The sequence below is a fragment of the Halichoerus grypus genome, chromosome 7 (assembly GCF_964656455.1).
Source record: "Halichoerus grypus chromosome 7, mHalGry1.hap1.1, whole genome shotgun sequence".
NCBI classification, from domain to species: domain Eukaryota; kingdom Metazoa; phylum Chordata; class Mammalia; order Carnivora; family Phocidae; genus Halichoerus; species Halichoerus grypus.
Window position 1 is genome coordinate 50532532 of NC_135718.1, and position 12885 is coordinate 50545416.

Below are 12885 nucleotides of genomic sequence, written 5' to 3' on the forward strand. Positions count from 1 at the left end.
TCCCGCCAAGCAGGGAGCCCAATGTGGGGCTCGATCCCAGGACCCTGGGACCATGACCTGAGCCGAAGGCAGATGCCCAACGACTGAGCCACCCAGGGGCCCCTCTTTGCCTTTTCTTACTCTACTTTCTAAGAAAGTTATCTTCTATAGACTTCTCATTTCTGCTCTATGTTCTTAATTTTCAAGAGTGTTTTCCTATTCTACACATGTTTTTAGGATATCCTATTCTTACTTCAGGACTATATTATCTCTTTTTATCTAAGGATATTAATAGCAGAATTTTACTTTTATGCTTTCTTTTCTCAGCATAGTCCCTGATTGCTCCAAGTTCCTTTCTTGTTTGTTCTAACCACTATCTTTGATGTTAGAGGCTTCTCACAACTATCAGGAAATCCTTAGATTTCTGCCCATTTTTAAGAATGGAGAGCTAAAAACTGGAATCTCTGAAAATAAGGACTTCTCATCTGGAGATTCATTATACAGCGATCTGGTCATTTACTGAGGAACTTGCAGAGGAAGTTCTTTTAGCTCTCAGAAAGTCAGTGTCTCCCCAGCCCTTGCTTCTGGGTAAAGACCAGACTTAAGAGCCAAATAAGTAGTGAGCACTTGGGGGCCGGGGGCGGGGGGGGAGGTGTGTCTCAAAATCCAGTATGTGTATGTTCAATTAATACATTCAATTACCCATTGTCTGTAGTGAATTCCTACCCTCAAAAGTGCCTGGGGTTTATTCTTGCCACAGAAAAAATCTCCAGCCTTTTTCCAGAGTGAGGAAAAAGTAGTCACCACGCTACATGGAGTTAGGGAGGACATCTGGGGTCTTAAAGCTTACCGGGACTTGTGCTACCAACTTCTAGGTTTGGGGAGAATTTATATAGTGTAAATGAAATTGGTTTTCAGCTTCTCTTCCTCCTGGCTTAGGATTCAGTCTTCCTCATCTATTTTGCAGCTTGCAAAAATCTATTGCTCACATGAAAATATGATCAACACCACTGATATTAGGGAAATGCAAATCAAAACCATAATGAAATACCACCTCATATCTACCAGAATGGTTATAATGTTGTGTGTGTGTGTGTATATATGTGTATATATGTATGTATATATACATATGCACATATATATGTATATTTATGTATGTATATATATGATATGGGGAAATTAGAATCCTTACACATTGCTGGTAGGAATGTAAAATAGTGCAGCTGCTATGGAAAATAGTTTGGCAGTTCCTCAAAAAATTAAATGTAGAATTACCATATTACCCATCAATTCCACCCTTAGGTGCACATCCAAAAAATTGAAAACAGCTATTCAAACAAAAATCTATACAAGAATATTCATAGCAGTATTATTCACAATAACCAAATGTGAAAACTACCCAAATATCCACCGTCCAATAAATGGATAAAAATGTGGTATACCCATACAATAAAATATTAATCAGTCACAGAAATGCATGAAGTATTGACACATGCCGCAACACGAATGAACCTTAAAAACACTATCCTGAGTGAAAGAAGCCAAACACAGAAGGCCACACATTGACTCCAGTTATATGAAATATCCAGAATAGGCAAATTCACAGAGACAAAGCAGATTAGTCGTCGCCAGGGGCTGGGGGTAGGGGACAAACTAGTGGTTGCCAGAGGGAATGGAGGTGGTAGGATGGGGGAAATAGGCAAAGGGGAGCAAGAGATACAAACTTCCAGTTATAAACTAAATCACAGGGAGGAAAAGTACAGCATAGGGAATCTAACCAATAACATTGTAATAACTTTGTATGGTGATAGTTAGCTACACTTATCATGATGAGCACTGAGTAATATACAATGGTTGAATCACTGCGCTGTACACCTGCAACTAAACATTGTATGTTAACCATACTTCAATTTCAAAAAAGGCATTGTAAAGCTGGATCCTACCCTCAAGGAGCTTACTATCAAGATTTTAAAAATAACAACGAAAGAGAAAGGAAAGGAAAGAGAAAGGAAAGAGAAAGGAAAGAGAAAGGAAAGAGAAAGGAAAGAGAAAGGAAAGGAAGACGAAAGAAAGAAAGGAAGAAAGGAAGAAAGGAAGAAAGAAAGAAAGGAAGAAAGGAAGAAAGGAAGAAAGAAAGAAAGAAAGAAAGAAAGAAAGAGAAAGACAGACAGAAAGACAGAAAGAAAGACGGAAAGACAGAAAGAAAGACGGAAAGACAGGAAAGACAAGAAAGACAGAAAGACAGAAAGAAAAGCACACTCTACAGTAAATTACTGTGGCCAGAATAGTTCAGTCTGTGTCCTGGAGATCAAAAGGAAAGGCTCTAGCTGTAGGTATAGCAAAAGGCTTCCCAAATAAGCAGTGACTTGGAGCTGTGTAAGAAATAACCTCAGAGATTACCCCAGTAAGTTGTGTCAGAAACACAATAAACACAGGAAAACAAATGTATTTATGGTATGCAAGGTCTGGAGACCAACTGGGCCAGTTTGTAATAAATGATATCCTAGAAAAAAGTGGTCTGGGGTCAGATTATGAAGAGCTTATTTGCTAATTTGACGCTTTCCAAAAATATATATATAAGTCTCCAAACAAAATTATCTCAAACTTGGGCTCTCCAAGTCAGGCTAAACTGTTTGCTTTAGCCAACCCATTCACAATCCTTCATACTGGATTTAATCCTGGGCATTTCCATTTTCACCTTTAAAAGAAGATAAATGGCACCGATTGTCATAAACTGCATATTCCAATCTGCTGAATTTTAGTACCCTTGCCAGTGACAGGCCTGGGCTTATATTACTGTCCAAAGTTCCACACAAAAGGCATTCATGAACCACACTCTGACTCAGCCCTGGAGGTAAGAGCAAAGAACACTGACTGGTAAGCAAATGGCCTCTGAAGGCCAAAATATTCACACCTTCCAGTTCAATTGGAAAGATCAGAGAATTGGGGGTGTGGCTACTGAAAAGCCATGGGTGGTCTGCAGATTTGTCAGTGGACTGGGAGGGAAGGTAAAATCATCACCTAAATCTCTGTATCCAGTGCTGGGCTTCCCAGCTACATAAATTCTATGACTTTTGCAAATGTTGAGTTTCAGTCATTTGCACTTAAAAGGATTCTGATAAACACACACCCCCAGTAAGCCCCAATATCACTGAGCTCAATCATCGCACTTAAACAAGCTCTCATTAAATCAAACTCTAGTTCTCATTAAATGAGCTAAGCTGTAAACTCCTTGGATGTCTATCTCTTCATCAACTTGTACATCTCAAGTATTTAACAATGAATGGATAGAATGAAATTAAGCCAAAAAAAATTAACAAAGAAATGGAGAAAAGACTGAAGTTTCTCCCTAATTAGTTTATTCATCTTCTTTCTTCCAACTCCAATTCTCTGTTCTGAATCCCACCGAGTAAGATTTCTAGTAGGTCTTCATCTGGATGACAACAGAGGCCATAGTTTTAAGGGAGGAAACCATCTACACAGAGAATTCCATTAGGGTAATCTATACCAACTTCCCAAATCCTATCCCAGTGACCCTGAGAGAGGAACAAAGGAAAAAGGACGGTTCATGTTTTGAGAGTCTCTACACAAGGTGAGGCACCTTACTAAGTGCTTTGTAGATTTTCTCGCACACTTATCACCAGGCTCTTCAATTATAGGTACTTGAGGAACCCAAAGAGAAGCTTTATACCGATGAGGAGCCCAAAGAGAAGCTCAAAATCTTGCCCAAAGTCATACAATTACACAGACAACAGATTCAGACTTGCGTATTTCTGTCTCCACAATGTACTGCACCACAAGATCAGTTTATTTATCGGGTAAATGCCTAGATGATATGAGTTGAGGGTCCCAAAAAAGACTAATCTCCTCAAAAACGTCCCTTCCCGAGGCTAGAAATTCTACCAAAAACTCATTCTTTAGGTTGCTATGTTATAATCTTAAAAATAACTTTCATTTGGGCGCCTGGGTGGCTCAGTTGGTTGAGCAACTGCCTTCGGCTCAGGTCATGATCCTGGAGTCCCTGGATCGAGTCCCGCATCAGGCTCCCTGCACGGCAGGGAGCCCGCTTCTCCCTCTGACCCTCCCCCCTCTCATGTGCTCTCTCTCTCTCTCATTCTCTCTGTCTCAAATAAATAAATAAAAAAAAATAATAACTTTCATTTATATTAATGCTTCATTAGTTATGAATCACTTTCATATAAATTCTTTTGTTTGATCTTCAAGCAACCCCATGAAGCTGGTATGTTATCCCCATACTGCAGATGAGAAAACAAAGGTCAGAGAAGAGACCCAGCCAAAGCAAAGCCATCAATCGCTGGTTTCCTCAGTCTTTTAACTCCATGTTTTCAGATGCTTCTCTTTCAGGCAAACTGACAAGTGGGCTAAGGGCTGATACTGCATCAGACACGAAGGGGACCGGTGCCTCAGGAAGGAGCAGACAGGAGAAGGGGTGCTGGAGTGGAGGGGGTGGTAAGCACAGAGCGGGGAGGCTAGAGGCTAACTGCCATCACACAATCTGCCCTGGGTTTGAAATTGGACCAAGATGCCCGGGTGTTACAAGCAGAGTCACTACGCATCCCAGCCTGGGACAGCCCTGGGTTAGGCCTGTTTCCCCAGCATAATTATTAATAGCTCCCTCTTTTCTTTTCAAAAGAGTCCCAGTTTGGACAATAAATTATATGGTCACTGCAGTTACTAAACACCACAGGTAGAGATTCAAGGGGAGGTCCCCATACCACCGTCCCTGCACAGCTCCCAGCTATGTGTGCTTCAAGTCAGTGCAACTGAATCATTTTGCTTCCCACCTCAGATGAGATATTTTAAAAAAAAAAAGGATTATAACAGTTCAGAGAGGCCCCTGGGCAGCGGAACTGGACTCCATCCAGTGTACAAGCGCTTTTTCTCCTTCGGTAATTACTGGTTGCTCAGCAAGCTTAGCACCAACACCCGCATAAGCTACCATGTAATTACGGGAAGGCTTGAAAGGACTCCCTGAAAATGACACAGCCTTTTCCAGGAGGACACATGCACACACATGTTCGTGCGCCTGTCCTCACACGCTCTCCACCCAGAGAGAGCCAGTTACAGCAGTAACAGCTTGTATGCGGACAGCACTTGACCGTTTATGAAGCTCTCTCACCCACATTATCCCATTTGTTCTCCGACACCCTCATGATGCAAGGGGACAAGCGGTCTAAGCTCCAGTTTACAAGTGATAAAACTGAGGTTCAAAGGAGAAATGACTGCCCCAGGTCACACTACTGGAAGGAGACAAAGCTGGGACAAGAATGATGCTCAGATGGCCCCTGCGCCACCACACGCTCCCAAGCAGCAGTGTTCAGCTCAGAGCGAGCTTCCGCTATGCAGAGGACAGACGGACAACCTCTACTCCCCACACTTCCAGGGCCTGAGGTCACTCACTCAGCCACCTCTGTGTCCACCTGACCCAGAGTTTCGGCCTTCTCTCTACCCCTCCACATACCTGTTTAGGCATCATTTCAGTTCAGTTAGGGTTTGTTAAGTGACTCAATCAGGTTCAGCCCCAAGGTATTTTAAGGCTGAGGCCCCCACAGAGCTCACAACCCAATGATGTAGGAGAAAGGAGGGGGGTCTGGCACTTGAAGCTCTGGGCACCCAGGTCTCCTCTGACACTGACAGGTTGGGTGATTTGGACAATTTGGCTCACGTCTTTGTGTTTCAGTTTCTTTCTCTTTAGAATGAGCATGAACTCAATTAGAGTTGTAATCGGGTGGACAGGGGACTACACCCACTTTCCCCAGATACCTAGAATTGGCCTACACAGCATTTTTATATCATTTCTTAAAATCTTCCTACATTGCCCTGCCATTCCTAAACCCACACAAAACTGTTTTTGCTCTTTCATGTTCTCTGCATGGAGGCTTTTAAATTTGCAACCCCTAAACCAGATAACCTCAAAGGCCCTCCCAACTGAACATTCTGGGTTTGGGAGTTGGCAGCAACTCAGACTCTGGAGCCAGACTGCAACTTACTAGTTATATGACCTCAACTAAGTTATTAGCTTCTGCCCCAATGTACCCACTCTGCTGAGGATAATCATAGTACCTACTTCATAGGATCTGCAGCCTTTTCAGATTGGCTTCTTTCACTTAGTGATGTGTATTTGAGGTTCCTCCAAGTCTTTTCATGGCTTCATAGCTCATATCTTTATAGCACCAAATAATATTCCATTGTCCAGATACACTACAGTTTATCCCTTCACCTATTGGTTGCCAAGATATTTGGCAATTATGAAGAAAACTGCTATAAACATCTATGTGCATGTTTCTGCATGGACATAGTTTTTAACTCCCTTCAGTAAATACCAAGGAGTGTGATTGCTAGATCATATGGTAAGAGTACATTTAGTTTTATAAGAAACTGCCAGATTGTCTTCCAAAGTGGCTGTAATAGCTTGCTTTCTCACCAGCAGTAAATGAGAGTTCCTATTGTTCCAAATCCTTGCCAGCATTTGGTACTGTCAGGGTTCCACATTTGGTCCATTCTAATAGGCATGTTGTAGTATCTCATTTTAATTTGCATTTCCTTGATGACCTACGATGTGGAGCACCTTTTCATGTGCTATGTGCCATCTGTAGATCTTCTTGGGTGAAGTGTCTACTAAGGTTCTTGACATGTTTTTAAAGTTGTTTTCTCATTGAGTTTTAAGAGTTCTTTGTATATTTTAGATAAGTCCTATCAGATGCGTCTTTTGCAAATATTTTCTCCCAAGTCTGTGGCTTGTCATGTCTTTTTCTTGACTTTGTCTTTTTTTTTATTTTATAACAGTTAATCACCATACATCATTAGTTTTTGATGTACTGTTCCATGATTCATTGTTTGCGTATAACACCCAGTGCTCCATTCGGTACATGCCCTCTTTAATACCCATCACCAGGCTAACCCATCCCCCCACCTCCCTCCCCTCTAGAACCCTCAGTTTGTTTCTCAGAGTCCATAGTCTCTCATGGTTCTTGACTTTGTCTTTTGCAGTTTTCATTTTAATCAAGTCCAGCCTCTCTCTTTCATAGATCATGTCTGAAAAATCACCCCCATATCCAAGATCATCTAGGTTTTCTATTATATTATCCTCTAGGAGATAGAGTTTTTATAGTTTTACAGGAGTGTTATAGTTTTGCATTTTTCACTTAGATCTATGATCCATTTTGAATTAATTTTGTGAAGAGTATAAGGTCTACATCTAATTTCCTTTTCTTGCATGTGGATGTCCAGTCATTTCAGCACCATTTGCTCACTGTTCTTCGCTCTACTATATTCTCTTTGCAACTTTGTCAACAGTCCATATATTTGCATCAGTCTATTTCTAGGCTCTCTATTCTGTTCCACTGATCTTTCTTCCACCAATATCACACTGTCTTGATACAATAAGTGTATTTGATGCTTGAATTGGGTAGTGTCAGTGTTCCAACTATGTTCTTCTTCAATACTGTGTTGGTTATTCTGCATCTTTTGCCTCTCCATACAAACTTCAGAATCAGTTTGCCAACACCTACAAAATAGCTTGCTGGAATTTTTATTGGGATTGTCTTGAATCTACAAATCAAGTTGAGAAGAACTGATATCTTGACAACACTGAGTCTTCATATCCATTAACACAGAGTATCTCTCCATTTATTCAGTGTTTCTGTGATATTCATCAGAGTTTTCTAGTTTTCTACATATACATCTTATACATATTTTGTTACATTTTATACCTAGATTATTTCACTTTGGTCAGGGGCAGGGACAGCGGCTAATGTAAATAGCATGTTTTCAATTTCAAAGTGCACTTGTTCACTGATGATATATAAAAGTAAAATAATTGTCTTTTGAATATTAACCTTATATCCCGCAATCGTGCTATAATCATATATTGCTTCCAGGAGATTTTTGTCAATTGCCAGATTTTCTATATTGGGTCTATCCGCAAAGAGTTTTAGTTCCTTCTTCCCAATCTGTATACCTTTTATTTCCTTGTCTTCTCTTACTGCATTAATTAGGATTTCCAGTAGGATATTGAAAAACAGAAGAGGGGATAGCCTTGCCTTATTCCTGATCTTAGTAAAAAAAAAAAGTACGTTTTTTTACCATTAAGTATGATGTTAGCTAGGTCTTTTTTATGAATATTCTTTATCAAATTGAGGAAGTTCCTCTATTCCTAGTTTATTGACCATTTTTATCAATGGATGTCCCATTTTGTCAAATGCTTTTTCCACATCTATTGGTATGATTTTTCTTCTTTAGCCTATTGATGTGATAAGTTCCACTAATTGATTTTCTAATGCTGAATTAGCCTTGCATAACTGGGATAAATTCTACTTGGTGTGGTATATAATTTAATACATTGTTAGATTCAACTTACTAATACTTTGTTGAGGATTTTTATATATCTGTGTTCATGGGAGACACTGGTCTGTAGTCTCCTTTTCTTAGGTCTTTGATTTTGGTATTAGGATAATGTAAGTCTCACAGAATCTCTCTCTTTTGAAAGAGATTGTAGAGAATTGGTATTTCTCCTTTACATGTTTGGTAGACTTCATTCCACGGGGCTTGGTGCTATTTGAAAGAGGTTATTAGTGGTTTATTTAATTTAATAGATATAGGCTTATTAGATTATCTGTTTCTTGACTTTTGTCACATTGCGTCTTTCAAGGAATTGCTCCATTTCACATAGGTTATCAAATTTGTGGTCACAGATTTAATAGTACCCTTTTATTATCCTTTTAAAGTACATGGGATCTATAGAGATGTCTACTCTTTCACTAGAGCTATTAGTAATTTGTGTGGGCTTTTTTTGTTTGTTTTTGTTTTTTTTAAGCCTCACTGAAGGCATATGGTCTTTCCTTAAGAATGAAGTTCTGGCTTCATTGGTTTCCTCTACTGGTTTTCTATTTTCAATTTCATTAATTTCTGCTCCAATTTTTACAATTTTTCTTCGTTTTACTCTGGACTTAATGTACTCTTCTAGTTTCCTCACATAAAGATTTTTATCTTTTTCTAATAAATGCATTCACAGCTAGAAGTTTCCCTCTAAGCACTGTTTTTGCTGCATCCCACAAATTTTGATAAGCTGTATTTTTATTTAGTTAAAAATATTTATTTTTCAAGATCTTTTTCTTTGACCCATGTGTCACTTAGAAGTGTGTTGTTTAGGGGCACCTGGGTGGCATAATCGGTTGGGCATCCAACTAGGTTTTGGCTCAGGTCACGATCTCAGGGCTTTGGGATTGAGCCCCATGTTGGGCTCCACACTCAGCACAGAGTCAGCCTGGGATTCTCTCTCCTTCTGCCCCTCCCCCACCACATGCTCTCTCTCTCTCTCTCTCTCAAATAATTTTTTTTAGAGTGTGTTGTTTAATTCCATCATGGTCTAAGTGCACACACTGTATGATTTCTAGTCTTCTAAATTTGTTAAGATGTGGTCTATGGCCCAGAATGTTATCTCGGTCAATGTTCCTTGTGAACTTGAGAAGAATGTGGATTCTGCTGCTGTGGATCAAGTACATCCATTATACCTATTTATTTTCAGTTGATTGCTGGTGTTGAGTTCAACTATGTCCTTACTCATTATCTGCATGCTAGATATGTCCATTCCTGATAGTACTGAAATCTTAAACAGTGGATTCATGTATTTGTCCTTGTAGTTCTATCAGTTTTTTGACTCATTATGTAGCCTTTTCAGATTATAATGTCTTCTTGGAAAATTGATCCCTTTATCATCATGTAATGCCCTTCTTTATCCCTGAAAATTTTATCTGAAGTCTACTCTGTCTGAAATTAATATAGCCACTTCTGCTTTCTTTTGACAAGTGTTGGCTTGGTACAGCTTTCTCCATTTACTTTTAATCTATATGTGTTTATGTTTAAAATGAGTTGATTGTAGACAACATGTAATTAGGTCTTCATTTTTGATCCACTCTATGTATCTTTTTATCAGTGCATTTAGACCACTGACATTCAAAGCCATTACTGATGTAGTGGGACTAATATCTACCATATTTGCTACTGTTTTCTATTTGTTGTTATTGTTCTTTGTTCCTATTTTTGTCTTTTTTTCTGCCATTTCTAGTTTTAATTGAGTATTTCTAGGATTCCATTTGCTCTCCATTCTTAGTCTATCAGTTATATCTTTTTTTTTTTTTTTTAACATTTTTTAGTGGTTACCCTGGAGTTTGCAGGATACATTTATCACTAATCCAAGTCTACTTTTAAACAACACTATACTACTTCTCAGGTAGCTCAAGTAGGTTAGAGTAACAAAATAATCCTAATTCCTCCCTTCTGTCCTACCATTGCTGTCATTTATTTTATTTATACACAAGTATACCTAGTCCAATACAGTGTCGCTATTTTGTTTTTTAGTTTAAGATTTATTAGAGAAAGGTGGGGGGAGCAGAGGAAGAAGGACAAGCAGACTCCACGCTGAGCACAGAGCCCTACATGGGGCTCAATCCCACTACCGTGAGATCATGACCTGAGCCAAAATCAAGAGTTGGATGCTTAACTGACTGAGCCACCCAGGCGCCCGCAGTGTTGCTATTTTGGCCAAACTGTTATGTCTCGAACAAGAGTAAGAAAAAACTTTTCACTTTGCCTTTACTTATTCCTTCTTCACGCTCTTCCTTTATTTAGATCTGATTCCTTCTCCAGCTTTACTGAGATATAATTGACTTATACCGCTGTGTAAGTTTAACAAGTACAATGTGATAACTTAATACACATATACTGGGAACTGTTACCCACAACAATGTTAACACATCCTTCACCTCACATAATTACCATTTTGTTGAGAACATTAGTGCTCTACTCTCACATCAACTTTAAAAGTATACAATATTTTTAACTATAGTCACCGTGCTGTACATTAGATCCCCTGAACCTATTCACCTTTTAACTGAAAGTTTGTACCCTTCAACCAACATCTCCCAATTTCCCCCATCCCTCAGCCCCTGGGAACTACCGGTCTACTGTTCCTATGAATTTGATGGGTTTTTGTATAAGTAAGATCATACAGTATTTGTCTTTTTCTATCGGACTCATTTTACTTAGCATAATGCCCCCAAAGTCCATTCATGTTGTCACAAATGATAGGAATTCCTTTTTTTTTTTGAAAGATTTTATTTATTTGACAGAGACACAGTGAGAGAGGGAACACAAGCAGGAGGAGTGGGAGAGGGAGAAGCAGGTTTCCCGCTGAGCAGGGAGCCCAACACGGGGCTCCATCCCAGAACCCTGGGATCATGACCCAAGCCGAAGGCAGACGCTTAACAACTGAGCCCCCCAGGCGCCCCAGGAATTCCTTTTTTATGGCTAATATTTCACTGTGTGTATATTTATCACAGTTATCCATTAATCCATCAATGGACATTTTTAGGGGGCAGAGGGGCACAGGGACAGGGAGAGAGAGAATCTTAAGCAGGCTCCATGCCCAGTGCAGAGGCCAACATGGGGCTCAATCTCATGACCCTGAGATTGTGACCTGAGCCAAAATCAAGAGTTGAACACTTAACTGACTGAGCCACTGAGGCGCCCCTCCATCAATGGACTCAAATTGTTTTCATGTCTTGGCTACTGTGAATAATGCTTCAATGAACATGGGAGTGCAGACATCCCTTCAAGATAACAATTTCATCTCTTTCAAATTTACACCCAAAAATGGGATTGCTGGATCATAGGATCATAGAGTTCTATTTTTAATTTTTTGAGGACCCTCCATACTGTTTTTACATAGTGGCTGTACCAATTTTCATTCCCATTAACAGTGCATCAGGGTTCCCTTTTCTCCACATCCTCACCAGCATCTGTGGGGTTTTTTTGTTTGGTTTGGCAATAGCCATTCTAACAGGTGTGAGGTGATAGTTCATTGTAGTTTTGATTTCCATTTCCCTGATGACTGGTGATGTTGCATACCTTTTCAGGTACCTGTTGGCCATTTGTAGGTCGTCTTTGTAAAAATTTCTATTCAAATCCTCTGCCCACTTAATTGGATTATTTGGGTTTTGGGTTTTTTGGGTTTTTTTTTTTATTTTTTACTATTGAGTTATAGAAATTCCTTACATTTTGGGTATTAACCCCTTATCAAATATATGGTTTGCAATTATTTTTCCAATTCTGTAGGTTGCCTTTTCATTTTGTTCATTGTTTATTTTGCTATATAGAAGCTTTTTAGTTTCATGTAGTTCCACTTGTTGATTTTTGCTTTTGTTGCTCGTGCTTTTGTTGTCAGAACCAAAAAATCATTGCCAAGACCAATGTCAGGAAGGTTCTTCTGTGTATATTCTTCTAGGAGTTTTATAGTTTCAAGTCTGACATTTAACTCCTTACTGTATTGCCAGTTAATTTTTATAAGTGGTATAAGAAAGGGGTTTAATTTCATTCTTTTGCATAAAGCTATCCAGTATTCCTAACATAATTTATTGAAAAACCTATCCTTTCCCCATTGAGTATTCTTGGCTCCCTCATCAAATATTAGTTAGCCATATACGTATGGGTTTATTTCTGGGCTCTCAACTCTGTTCCACTGGTATGCCAGTACCATACTGTCTTGATTACTACAGCTTTGTAATGCAGTTTGAAATCAGGAAGTATGATGCCTCCAGTTTTGTTCTTTCTCAAAGACTGCTTTGGTTATTCAGAGTTTTTGTGGTTCCGTAACAATTATCTGTTCTGTAACAGGATTATCTTTTCTACTTCTGTGACAATTGCCATTGGAATTACATTCAATCTACAGATGGCTTGGGGTAGTATCCATGAACAAAGGTTATCTTTTCATTTATTTAGGTTTTCTTAAATTTCTTTCATAAATGTCATAGTTTCTAGTGTATAAATCTAACTTTCTTGGTTAAATTTATTCCTATTTTACTCTTTTTGATATTATTGTAAATGGGA

General features: G+C 39.1%; 1 protein-coding gene across 2 annotated transcripts in view; it reads right to left on the reverse strand.

The window, feature by feature from the left end:
* The window catches only part of LRMDA (leucine rich melanocyte differentiation associated), a 1038849-nt gene that overhangs the window by 937900 nt on the left and 88064 nt on the right, over nt 1–12885 (reverse strand). The window lies entirely within an intron of this gene.